Consider the following 12,765-nt stretch of genomic DNA (forward strand, 5'->3'; position numbering starts at 1 on the left):
CGCAGGACCACGATCAAAAAGTTCAACCTTATTTTGCATATTTCGGTGGAGTACGAACTGTTGTAATCCCGAAATGATAAACATTTTTTTAAGAACTTATTGATTTGCCAAAAAAATCGTTTTGTTTTTGTAAGCAAATAAGACGTGGGACAATTGAGTTGGTTTAAGGGAAAACCAGTGGTAAAAAAATCAGCGCTGGGTGGGAAAAAACAACAAAAATAAGGATGTAAATATGAAAAGGGAATTTTATGTGTTTTCAATATAATGATACGTGTATATGAACTAGTAAAACTATAGGTAGAGATTAGAAAACGGATGTAGGACATGCGTTTCAAGAGGAAAATAGAACTGGGATGTGTGTTTGATTCAGTAAAAAACACTGCCTGCGGATGTTGTAAGACAAAATATAACTAACGCTGGCGGGCCAGAGGCCAGTAGATACCTGCTGGATCTTTGTGCCCCGTTGTCGTCATGGTCTGGGCCTGTTAAAAACAAAACCAACCCTGGGCAGTCTACAGCCCAGTTGAAACTTGCTCGACCTAAAAAAAAATATACGTGCTCAATAAACGAGAGAATTCTGCAAGTACAGACTGATAACTGGGATGCAGCACGGATATTGTTTTTTTATCATGATAATAAGTGCATGCACTTGTTTCGAAAAAATTGGAGAACTGGGAATTCGAACGGCGGGTGCTTATGCTACCCATCAAATAAAAATCAGGTGCCTGAAAATTCGTTTCGAAACAAATGATTCAGCTTTATATCCATGTCGACCCTCCGCATGATGGTCGGAAGCAAATGCAAGTTCATACCAAAAGATCGTTAACAACAATACCAACTTGCGGACGACAAGGTAGTACAACTACCAATACCAAACTAACTTATATTCTTTTTACTCCTGGCCCTAGTGTTCGTCTGGTAGAAAATCTTGCAGAGGACCAGCTCCGCTCCTTCTCTTGCTCCAGGTCCCCGAGGTGGTACTGGTGCATCACCCAGTTGGTCCTCTGCTAGTCGAAGTTCTTGTTGGTGTGCAGCACCAGAACCTTTTTTGCTGCCCGTCTGCCGACCGTTGACCATCACCGGCAAGGTATTGCCGGTCTTGTGCCACATCGCGTGCATGCCGCACTCCGACTGTATCTTGCGACGCGTCCACGTGCCCCTTTTGAACGCCCTGGAATTGCGCTGGAAGAAATGCTTCCTTAGGCCACTCAGTGTGATACCTGCAGTATTGTGGAATACAGGTTTTAGTGTACCTAGTTGGCATTTTCATAACATCTTTGGCATGTTGCAGTCACTTGTTTCACTTTTTATTAACTGTCAAATTGTAATTGCTTCACCAGGTCTGCGTCTAAAAAGAACAATAGAGCTATAAACAAAGGAATATGTTTGTGCAAGTAGACGGCCGATCGGTGTCTTACCTGGAAGTTTCTCAGGTTGGGTGTAGCATATGCCGTGCTCGCTGTCGATGGTTGGTATGAACAAATCGATGAGAGACTGAAATCTCGTGCTCTCGGCACTCACTTTGGCCTCAAGGTGCTCGATCAGCTCCTGATCCGTGGGATCGAACTTGACGCCAGCCGGCAGCACCGGCCAATCCTTCTTCGACTTGCATCGGTAATTCCAGTTATATGGTACTCAATGTATGATCAATCGACTGTTTTAAGTGAATGATGAAAGATTTCGACAGATAAGTGGCACTCCAAATCTGAAGTCCAGAATACCCGAACACGCCGCCAGGATTCTTGTGTCACCTCACGCGCAGCGTGTTGTCATGTCAATTCAATGTGTGGACATGATGAATAATTTGACCGACGTATACTAGTACTGCTACTGTACTACTTACTAGTCGTATTTAGTGTCACAATTTATACATAGGTTTAACTAACAAGTACGCACTTGAAGCCTAACTGATATATATATGGCTTCTGCACAGCATCTCCATCATCATTATCAGTACATCCTACGCAGGTGAGTTAGGATGCACTTGATCCCAGGAAGGTATCTATCCTTCAAATCAGAGGAGTGCTTCGAACTAACAACAGTACATAATATCCAACAAAAGAGGGTCGTGCTACAGCAGCAGAATACATGGCTCAGTCTAGATATCAGCACGAATCAAGTTGTGCATATTTGCTATTGGCATGAACCACATCGCCGCATGTCGGGTTTGCAAAAGCCATCCATCGCATGGAAGCTTGATGCCTTTCACACACTGAAGATTATCTGGCAACAAGCTGTGTAGACGAATCTCTGGATATGGTGATTCATGAAACCCATGGTATGATGTGTAAACACAGCCCCCCCTCACGAATGGAAGTTGCATAGCACAGTAATCATCGCCGGTGATATGATCGATGATTGGTTGGATGATCGGATAATTGAGCCCGAGGAACAAGGAGTGGTTGCCGAGGCTGTAAACCCGCCTCCAGTTGAATATGCCTGGCCCAACGGAGCTGGGATCTTTCTCGAACACGAAGCAGCCATAGCCATCAATGTCACGAACGCCCCACGCATTGTACTGCATGTGGTTTGATGTAATGGTTTGGTCAATTTGGTACGTGCAAATGAGCATCAAATGACCGCCGTCAGCTGAACGAGCAATAAACCACCACCCATCGGCTGGTATGATTCCAGGTCCTGGAATCATGAAGGCCAGCGCATTTGCGTCTACTGCAACAATTCAAATTGGAGACCAAAAGGGCAAAAATAAACAATCATGTTCAGAGTATGTGTGGAATTAAGATTATTATAACAGTGACACATATCATAGACAGAGAATTGCAATGTCGTGGTCATAATCATACCCCAAGTTAAAAAAATAAGCCAATGGCTTTCATATTCTAGCAATATGTCATGGTTCAAACATCATGTAACAATGAGAGGAAAACAGCTATGACAGCGCCTACTCATATTCTACCATAGCACTTACTACTACTGTTCTCATATCAACTCTAAGCAATAACATGCGTTGTTATAAAAATCTTGTAAACAAGAATAACATATAGCTATCATGATGTTATGCTCATAATATGTATTCTAACAATCATTAGATGCCAATTGTTCTCATATCAACTCTAACAATAACATGTGTGGTCATAAAAATCTAGGAAATGAGAGGAACATATAGCAATGATGTGGTTATAGACATGCTATGCATTATAAATTTGTAACAAATGAACAGGCAGTCGTATTCATAAGGTAAAGATGAGATGAGATAGAACAATTACACAACGATAGATTCCACCAGTATAGGAAGCCAATCTGCGCGTCGACCGCGTAAACGATGCCATCGTGCACTATAGCATCAGACAGAAATGTTGCCTCAACAGGATTGATGATGAGCCATAACCATGTATGGCGACCGGATTCCAGATAGACTAATCCCATGTTGAACAAGGCAATGAGCTTGTAATCCATGTAGTCTTCTGATGGTGTGGGCACTTCACAGATTACAACTTTCTGCAAACAGAGGTCGAGCCAAAAGCTTGACGCGTCTCGTGCGTAGTAGGCATGAGTGTCCGGCGGGCCGCGAGGCTCGATGGCGGCGGTATCCAACGAGGGAAGGGTGATCTCTTGCTAGGTGTAGATGTCCACGAGACGCCACGGACTACCGGTGTGGTGGATGAGGACGATCCAGTTGGCCTTCATGCCCGCCCAGTAGTGGCCGCGCATGAAGGACAGGTGGACGGGTAGTGGTAGCATGTCAAGGGGCACCACGGCAACCTCCATAGGATCGTCAAGTCGGTGTCTAGGCCACCTGCGAGGATCGGGCATCAGCAAGCAGGGTGTCTTGAAAAGAGCCGGCCGGTTGCAGACGAGTAGACGATACAAAGACACCGAGCATGCGGCCAGACGGACGGTGCTGAGTAGGTCCATACGACTACCGATCTGCTCCAAGAGAACATCGGGGAGGGAATTCCAATCACGGCTCTGCGTGCCAGTCGGTTCTGCCATTGGGGTTTTCGGTGCCTGCGAGCCAGCGGGGAAGTGGATTCGGGCGGGCGAGCGAAGAAGCTTCTCCTCGTGTGGCCGAGCAGTGAGCGGGGGGATATGGTACGCGCGAGCTACCAAGGAAGATGGCACGGGCGGGCGAGCAGTGAGCGGGGGTAAATGGTGTGCGGCCGACGATGGGGAAGAGAGGAGGAAGAAGAGGAGAGGAGGAAGAAGAAGAGAGGAGGAAGAAGAGTGGAGGACGGGGAAGAAAGTGCATTCAATCTCAATTCTACTAGTACTACTACCAGGATATACCATCCTTCGGAGTGTAAATAGTTACACCGATGACATGTGGGTCTACCACAACAGGGCCCATATGTCAGTTAATGGAGGACAGAGGTGCGTAGGCGTATTTGCGGAAGCGTGCTCTACTGGCAAACATGATGGCAGTACTGGGTAAGGCTGATTTAGTAACACCAACATGCTGGTTCAGCTTATTAATTACGTGTCCCATCTGCTGCAGCGTGTATTGTCACTTCACTGCGAAGACTAGTTGAATAGTTCTCTCTGACCGAGATGGGGAATAATGGATCGCGAGGACTTCCTTTCTACAGTATCCCTATGCCTCTACGCTCACTTCACTCATTTTGCTCCGTACCTAGTCACTTGTTGAAATATGTAGAAAGACAAATACTCCGTATTTGGGAACAGAGGGAGGCTTTTACTCCGTACTATTTGGGAATAGAGGGAGTATCACCATATGGAGGGAACAGAGGAAGCTTGAAATATGAACATGTCAATGGGAGGGAGTAAGCCCCATGCATGCATGCATGCAACACTCACACGTACACATGGACGCACGCAACACTCACGCACCCATGCGGCACACAGCACACGACGCAACACACACGCTCACGCTCAAGTGCTCAACCTACTCCCTACATCCGTAAATGACTGTACATTTAGAGATTTACACATTGACCAGGGCATAATTAACGCCCAAAAGTAGCAGACTTATGTGTGCATGCGACCATTGAGATAAGAAGATTAAATGAAGGCCGTTGCATGCGGTAATTAAGGATAGACATGTAGCCTATACCTACAGCACAAGTTGGTGCATTAGTCAATCAATATCGATTTAGATTAAAGGCTAAATGCATTGGAAGTGTAGATGTACATCATGTACTACACTCTTTGTTTTATAGCCGATGTACACTCTTTGTTGGAAGACCGAGGGAGGACACGTGCATGCACTCACATACACAGCCATGGTGGTTCGCCCGCAAGGGTTGGACTCGTGTCGCGCCTGCGTAAAGTTTTGTTTAACTGATTTCTTTTCTCTACCAACTGACAGGTGGGACCCAAAAACCAGGTGACAATTTAACCAGTCAACAAAGTGCCACGTCGACTATGTGGTCGGTCAGTAGGGTGCAATACGGTGCTCTACGATGAGCTAGTGGTCGTATAATCGCCGCAAAACTATATATAGTGACCGTAAAGAGCGTATTGTTACATACGTTGACCGCCAGTGTATTTTTCTCGTTTCAAATTAAGCCATATTAATCGGAAAGGACGCAGTATGGACTACTACTACTAGTACTAGTACTGCTTTGATGTGTCCCGTCAACTCGCCGAACGAGGAGAAGCTTGCTTACTACGCCTCTCCCTCGCCCACGCGCGCGGTGGTTCGCAGGACGAGGAGAGGGTTTTGACTACAGCGCCCTCTCCCTCTCCCTCTCCCTCTCCCTCTCCCTCGCCCTTGCGGTGGACGTGCAGCAGTTCAATCGGTGTCAGATTGCCAGAAGCATATTGTACTGTAGTATCATCATTGTTGGACCTTCCGAAGAGGCGAAGAGCCAAGTGCAAGGTTCACACGAGTATGAACTGTTGAACCTCCCGAAGAGGCAAAGAGCCAAGCGCAAGGTTTTATAGGAGTTGTCGTCCTAGTAGGAGTGTACTACAACTATAGCGAACGATGCTACTGTATGATGCCGCCACGTCACCTATATCCAAAGTTGTGCCACCTTTTTTTCTCAAAGAGCGTGTTGGAGCCCGTGCAACAACCACATAAGTTGCATGTACACATAACACATTTACTAGTAATAAATTCTAAAGGACAAATGCCAGTATGCCACACAAGTTCATCTCCAATTCATGTGATAAATTTGTGCACGACTAGTCTACATATATTCACAGCGCTACCGTTCACAATTACCGTACTCCACTTACACGTTATAGATGGGCTACATGTCCTCCTCCAGGTTCCAGTCCCAGGTGTTCTTCATGGATGGCACGATCCATAGCGGTGGGCAACAGGAATCATTGTTGCAGCTTTCTAGTCCGGTTCCACACGATGGAGACTCATCCAAGCTGAAGCGGCATAAATCAGGGATAGCGTGTCCCAGCATGTCGTTCATTTGGTGGTGCGCACTGAAGACACAACCATGCTTCATGAACGGTAGGCCTTCCGTGTTGTGCACGGAAGGTGGCATCCTCTTCACAATGGGGTAGCTGTCCCCGATGAAAAGCGAGTACTCTCCAAGAGTGTTCCTCGGCACCCACGTAGCATCACGGGGGTCGAACTCGGCGCCGTTCATCTGGTACACGCGGCATCCCAGATCTGGACACATGGTGACATACATAGTCAAGGTCCATGCATAATAATGTCGTGCTCAAATATGGCGGTCAGTAATACTGTGCAGCAAATAGTACTACTCCGGTATAGAGGAAGTAAAATAACCGGATTATTATATATAGCCACTCTTGGCTACATGGATGAGATAGTAAGACATGGAAAAACAAAAATGGTGGCATCTATTGGGTTCAAGTCTTCAAGGGCCTAGCTAGCTATACGCGTCCTCCAAGGTAAAAAGTACTCCTACTAGTACTACAAAGTATACTACTAGTACAACAATGAAAGAGAAGGCGAGAGGGTTAAAAAATGGAATACCTGGGTAGATGGTGACGGTCCGATCGTGGTAGATTGTGTGACCATGTTGCACATCAGTGGTACCATGGGTAACGACTGCTAAGGTAGTTGATCCCAATATGCCAAAGTCAGCTACAAGGTTCCAGGATAGACCGAATCGCGGATGCAAATGCACATCCAGGATCAGCGATCTTATTTTGATCGGGGGATGACTGGTCCCTGCAAAATAATGGAGTACCGTTAGGGATGCAAATGATGGTTTGTGCATTCCGTTTGTAATCTCCCGTACCGTAGGATGGCAACCAGATGAAACAAGTCCCCTGGCTTGTCACCGCGAAGATGCGGCCTAGATGGCGCACGGCGTCTTCGAACGTGTAGGGGTACAAATCTGCCGCCGCCAACATGTGCCAGCCTCTGTCGTTACTGCCTCTTGCATTGATGGCAATCCTTATGTCGAACACCGCGATGAGATAGTAATCGTCGTAGCCGCGTCGCTTTGTCGACGGGTCCGCAATTGCTATCTTCTTCAATCTCATGTAGGCATCATCATACGTATTCAAGCCCAGCCAGTCCGGAAGGCCGATCCCAATGGTGGAGAAGGGGTCTACCGGAACGGCCGCACTGCTGTGGATGTTGTGCAAAATGATGGTGGTATCCGGCCGGAGGTATGCACGCCAATCTTTGTTAGCACCGACCCAGACCTATATATAAGACGGTGGGCAGCGGAGAAATTACGGGATGGAAATGGAATAACTAAGTACTACATGATCAAACTCCATTACTGACCTGCTCATCGGACAAAATCCGACTACCTCTCAACGTCGGCAACTCTAGTGGAGTCAACGTGCAACCATGGCCAGGGAGCGGTGGACTGTTCGAAGGATTGTCCCATAGAAGAACCTTCTCCTCGAGGACGCATGGAAGACCAACAAGCATGGCCTTTTCCCAAGCCTGTTTAAGCAGCGTCTTGAAAAAGTTGGTGCAGGAAGCACCGAGTCTTGCGGCGGTGAGGACGTCGGAGCGGCGTGCGATTTCTCCCAGAGGATAGTCGTCCAAGGTCTCCCAGCCCCGACGAGGAGGAGAACCGCCTGGCGAATCCATGGGAGCAGCGACGAACTGCCTTCTCTTTGGGGGGAGGGGAACTGACGAGGAGGAGATAAGAGCGTAGTAACCGCAGGGCCTCGTCCCTTCCAACTGTAGACCGTTCCTTAGCGAAGGGGTGAGGCTATTATTTACTACTAGTACTAGCATTATGGAACGTTATGGGATTGCATTATACTGTAAATAATAGCACTAGTAAGAAATTTTTGGCACTAGGTAGTAGTTTTTGGCATGGATTAAGAAATTTTGGGTATGTTTTTGCCATTTTTTGTACACGCCAACTAGTGTCAAAAAACGTCTTACATTATGTGACGAAGGAGTACGTACTCGTACTGTAGCAGTACTAGTACTACTTTTCTCAACTAGTAGTGCGATGTACTGTACTTCTAGTCTAGTCTAGTATAGTGCACCAGTTTTGAACTCTTGAATCTCAGGGCCAAGGAGCTATAGTTGGAAGTGGAGGGTACTACTGTTCTCTAGAACCATCGCTGTACTATCAATGCAGGGGAAGTACACCTGCGTAGTGGCCTAGTGGGTACTCTCGGTGCTCTATTCAGCCGCTCCTCTCACGTAGCTGGCCTACTCAGCCGCTCCTCTCACGCACACACTAGCAGCCTGTTTATCAGCGACGGTTACTGCGGGGGCAGAACATTTGAGTTATTTGATACAGCGAGACTAGGCTTTTCGCTTCCATTTGTGGAGGTGTAATGGATCTCGTCGAACTTTGTTAGTAGTTCCTTCTTTATGAATGAGATGAAGCAAAGCTTTTGCCTCCGTTTCAAAAAAAACACGTTAAGAGGAATTTCTTTTATAGTAGAGCCGATAATGGAGTGAAGTCCATGCGTGCAACGCCACAAGCTACAGAGTAGTAGTAGAGCACTTTATGTACAGAGCCATATTGCACAGTCCCCAATGCCCCGCCAGGCATTTCCGGCTCCTCGGGCTTAATTGGGAGGCGCTAGCTTAAATATGCTACTAGCTGGAAGCTGCAAGCGAGGTGCGGCTAGGGCGAGCACGCGAGCCACGGGATGCTGGGAAGGAAAACCCGTTCACGTGGCTAGGCTGTCCAGTGCACCCAGATTGTGGGGCCGCATGTCCGTTTGACTTCAAAACTCAAACTACCCGTGTAAAATATTGGCTCGCAGCGAAGTGTAGTAGTACTATTTAAAAAAAGGCGGCCGTGCGTTCGGCCGGGATCGAACCCACAAAACAAGGTATACACTCCCGCGACCACTAGTAGTACTCGTTGGAGTACAACGCAACCTACAATCGCCTTTTGTCGCTAGTAGTACGTACATTGTTCCTTACAAGAAACCCCTAAGAGCATGGTTAATAGTATAGCCAGCTGCTGGCTATAAGCCAGTGCCATGTCATCTACAGCCCATCTTATAGCCAACATGTACAATAATAGATCAAAAGAGTGTACTACTTTTTTATTATGTGGCCCACTTCTCATTCTCACAAAGTGCCTAGGAGCACGTGCTAGAGCTGGCTCTTCACGAAGAGCCCGCTTACCTTCTCTCTCCTCTTCTCTTTCCTCCAACTAAGCAGAAATATACTAGTTTATTTCTTATAGCCCACTGACTCAGCTCTATTGTACTTGCTCTAATAATGCAAGAAACCACTAAAATGCCAAGAAACTACTACCACTTGCATACGTGGCAGACTTAAGATAAGACTACCTTATCAACCATTGTACATGCTCTTACCAACAAAAATCCTCGAGTGACCTCCTACCTCCGGCCCGTCCACCTAGTCATCCTCGGCCATGGGACGCAGCTACCGCTGCCGGCAGAAGGCGAGGTCAAAACCGCCAGCGGTGCGGAGCCCATGTTGCGGCAGCCCGGATGCCAGCTTCGTCCGGTGCTCGCGGCCGCTAGCTAGCCAGGATAGCTCCGTCCAGCTGCTTGTCTGCAAGGTTTGCTAGCTAGATTGGCACGACAGCACGGCGGCTTGCTCGCGCGCGCCGTGCTAAGGCCAGCCATCTGGCTCGAGCGAAGGCCAGCGCGGCGGCTTGCTCGCTCGTGAGTCACGCTCGGGCCATCCTGCCAACCCGTGCAGAGGCCAGCGCGGCGTCTGGCCCGTCCGGCGGAGCGGCGGCCAACTCGCTCATCACTGGCACCGCCGACGAACACGCATCAGTACTGTTTGAAGTAATGTTTAGGAAAAATAATGATTTGAGGGGGAATAACAGGATAGAAGGTCAGATGTGGGTCCCTCGTGTCAACGGTCAAACAAAATGTGTTGGTTTAAGCTGCCTCGTCAGCACGGACGTGTGGGCCAACCCTGTCATAAATGGGTTAAAACAAACCTAATTGGTAGGAGTACTAGGTAGTAGTTTTTGGTGTGGATTAAGAAATTTTGGGTATGTTTTTGCTATTTTTTGTACAATAGATTCTTCCTAGGGCTGGTTGAAAGTGGTAGTATTTTGTTAAATACTCTACATATTGTAAGTAGGAGTGAAAGTTAAGCTTTGGAAGCCAATAAGCAAGGCTAGTTACATAGCGCATATGTGTACATGATTGAAAGTAAATATCAACCATGAGTGACTAATATCTTGATGGAAAACTCGAAACTATGGAATACTAGGGAAAAAATGCATGATTGGAAATACTAGCAATGTTCATGTCCGTTGCAACGAACCATAATTAGAATAGTACTTATTCACAAACTTGGCACAAAACACACTAATTTTGATATACATATGTCACTAGAGATATATTATGTTTCAATTAGAATATATTCCCTTGGGCTATTTTGGTGAGGTCAGGGAGGGATGTGGTTGGTTTTAAGATACCAATTATGGGTTTTTCTGCAAATTGGTAGACAAGTGGGATGTTGGTGAGAAAAGGCAACACTTACCTCACAATCATTAGATGTAGATCTAATGGTTAGAAACGATAGGATGGCAGACGCACCAGCATCACCAACTTAGTCTTGTTTAGGAGTACTAGCAAGATCTGTGCATTGCACGGAACATCAAGATGCATTTTTTTATAAAACACTTGTTGCGATTGACCCTTGCGGGAGTAATCCCATGTGTAAAACTAATGATATCTCGAGAAATATGAGATAAGGTGAAGAGGAGTGGGGTGTGGTGGTGGTTGGTGGGGGACTGAGCGGAGACATGGGGATTGACGACGCCGGCAGCGGCCACCAGGCCAGTTTGTTCTAGAGGCTTCCTTTATTAATTGCTCAACAATGAGGTTTGTTGGAGATAAGGATGAACGAGGGAAGGCCTTGTCTGCAAATGTGGAGAGGGGTGCGGGTATCTTTTAGTTTAATTTCCATCCGTTAGATATAGATCGGACGGTCTATATTGCAAGATGGCACACGTACCATCATCACCAACTCGGTTTTTTATAAGAGAAGAAATATAAGTATGGAGATACAAACATATTATCAATACTTGCTTCCGTAAACTAGCATCTACATTCTATTCAATGCCTCGGCATGTGGGGCCTTAGCACAATGACTTCTCGACTGTGTAAAACAAAGATTTTCCCGTCGCCGACAAGGAGGGGGTGACGGCAGTGCGTTTTTGGCTTGCTCTAGTCCTAGTAGTCATACTAGGTGGTCTAAGCACGTGTAGATTTATTCTTTTTCACGTCTCGTGTTCGCCGTACTGCCACGACTGTTGATGAATAGATGGTAAGTTATTCATGTGGAAACCCTTGTTGAGCGTGTTTGCGAGAGAGAGAGAGACAGTGTGCGTGTGTGATATGTTAGAGACTGAGGCAATGATAATAGATTCTTTGTGTCTATGTGTGTGGAGGATAGAGAGAGACATGTACATGGGGCTTTGTGTTGTGTAACATGGAGACACATATACATAATTAGAGAGTGAGTGTGTGAGATACACATGCGGACATGGGGAGAGATGAGGATCCAGATAAATGGGTGTTTGTGCGTGTCTGTGTGTGTTTGTGCACGCGTTTGTGTGTGAGAGGGAGAGAGTGTATGTGGAGTAGAGAGACCACTGATGATGTAAACCTAGTATAAGGGAAGGGGGAATGGTGTGACATGTGTAGTAGCGGGATAGCACGGGTGCGGGCGGGGGGAGCAGACTATTTGGAAGAGACATCGAGTGTGTGTGTGTGGGAGAGGGGTGTGAGAGCGAGAGAAAGAGAGAGCTAGCGATGGAGAGAGAGAGAGAGGAAGAGAGGGGGCGAGAGGGGTCGTTTGTGTCCATAAATGGCGTATAGATAGGGAGACAATGTTGATGTTGTTCGAAATTGGCCTATGAACGGAGACGCAAGGGAAGCGAGTCATCGTGTGTGTGATAGGGACTTCATGAGAGATCTAGAATAGATGGTGTAGAGAACAATGTGCAAAATCAAGAACGATTATACATTAGGGAGCTATGCAAAGAGTCACGACATATATGTATACAGGGAAGGAGCTGGGGCGGGTCCGCATGTGGGAGAGATAGAAAGAGGAGAGTGGTGCACAAGGAGACAAAGTGTGCTTGTTTGCAGTGGGGGTGGTGTGTGAGGTGAGTGCGCGAGAACCACATAACTAGGGAGATAGACGTTTGGGGGCGACGTTTTTGTGTGTATGGGAAATATACACTCTACATAGTGCGTGTGCTTGGGTAAGAGAGATAGCGGGAGACTGGAGAGTGAGGGAAAGAGATGTGTGCATGCCCGAGACTCCGAGAGACAAAGTGATAGAGACCTATGTTGGGGTCCGGACTTTACAAGAGAGAGGGGTGTTAATGTGCTCGTGTGTTGGTGTTTGGGGGAGAGAACGACTTCTCTATGTGTGTGTGTGTGTGTGTGGTGCGGGGGGGGGTGACTTCA

The sequence above is a fragment of the Triticum aestivum genome, chromosome 6D (genome assembly GCF_018294505.1).
Source record: "Triticum aestivum cultivar Chinese Spring chromosome 6D, IWGSC CS RefSeq v2.1, whole genome shotgun sequence".
NCBI classification, from domain to species: Eukaryota; Viridiplantae; Streptophyta; class Magnoliopsida; order Poales; family Poaceae; genus Triticum; species Triticum aestivum.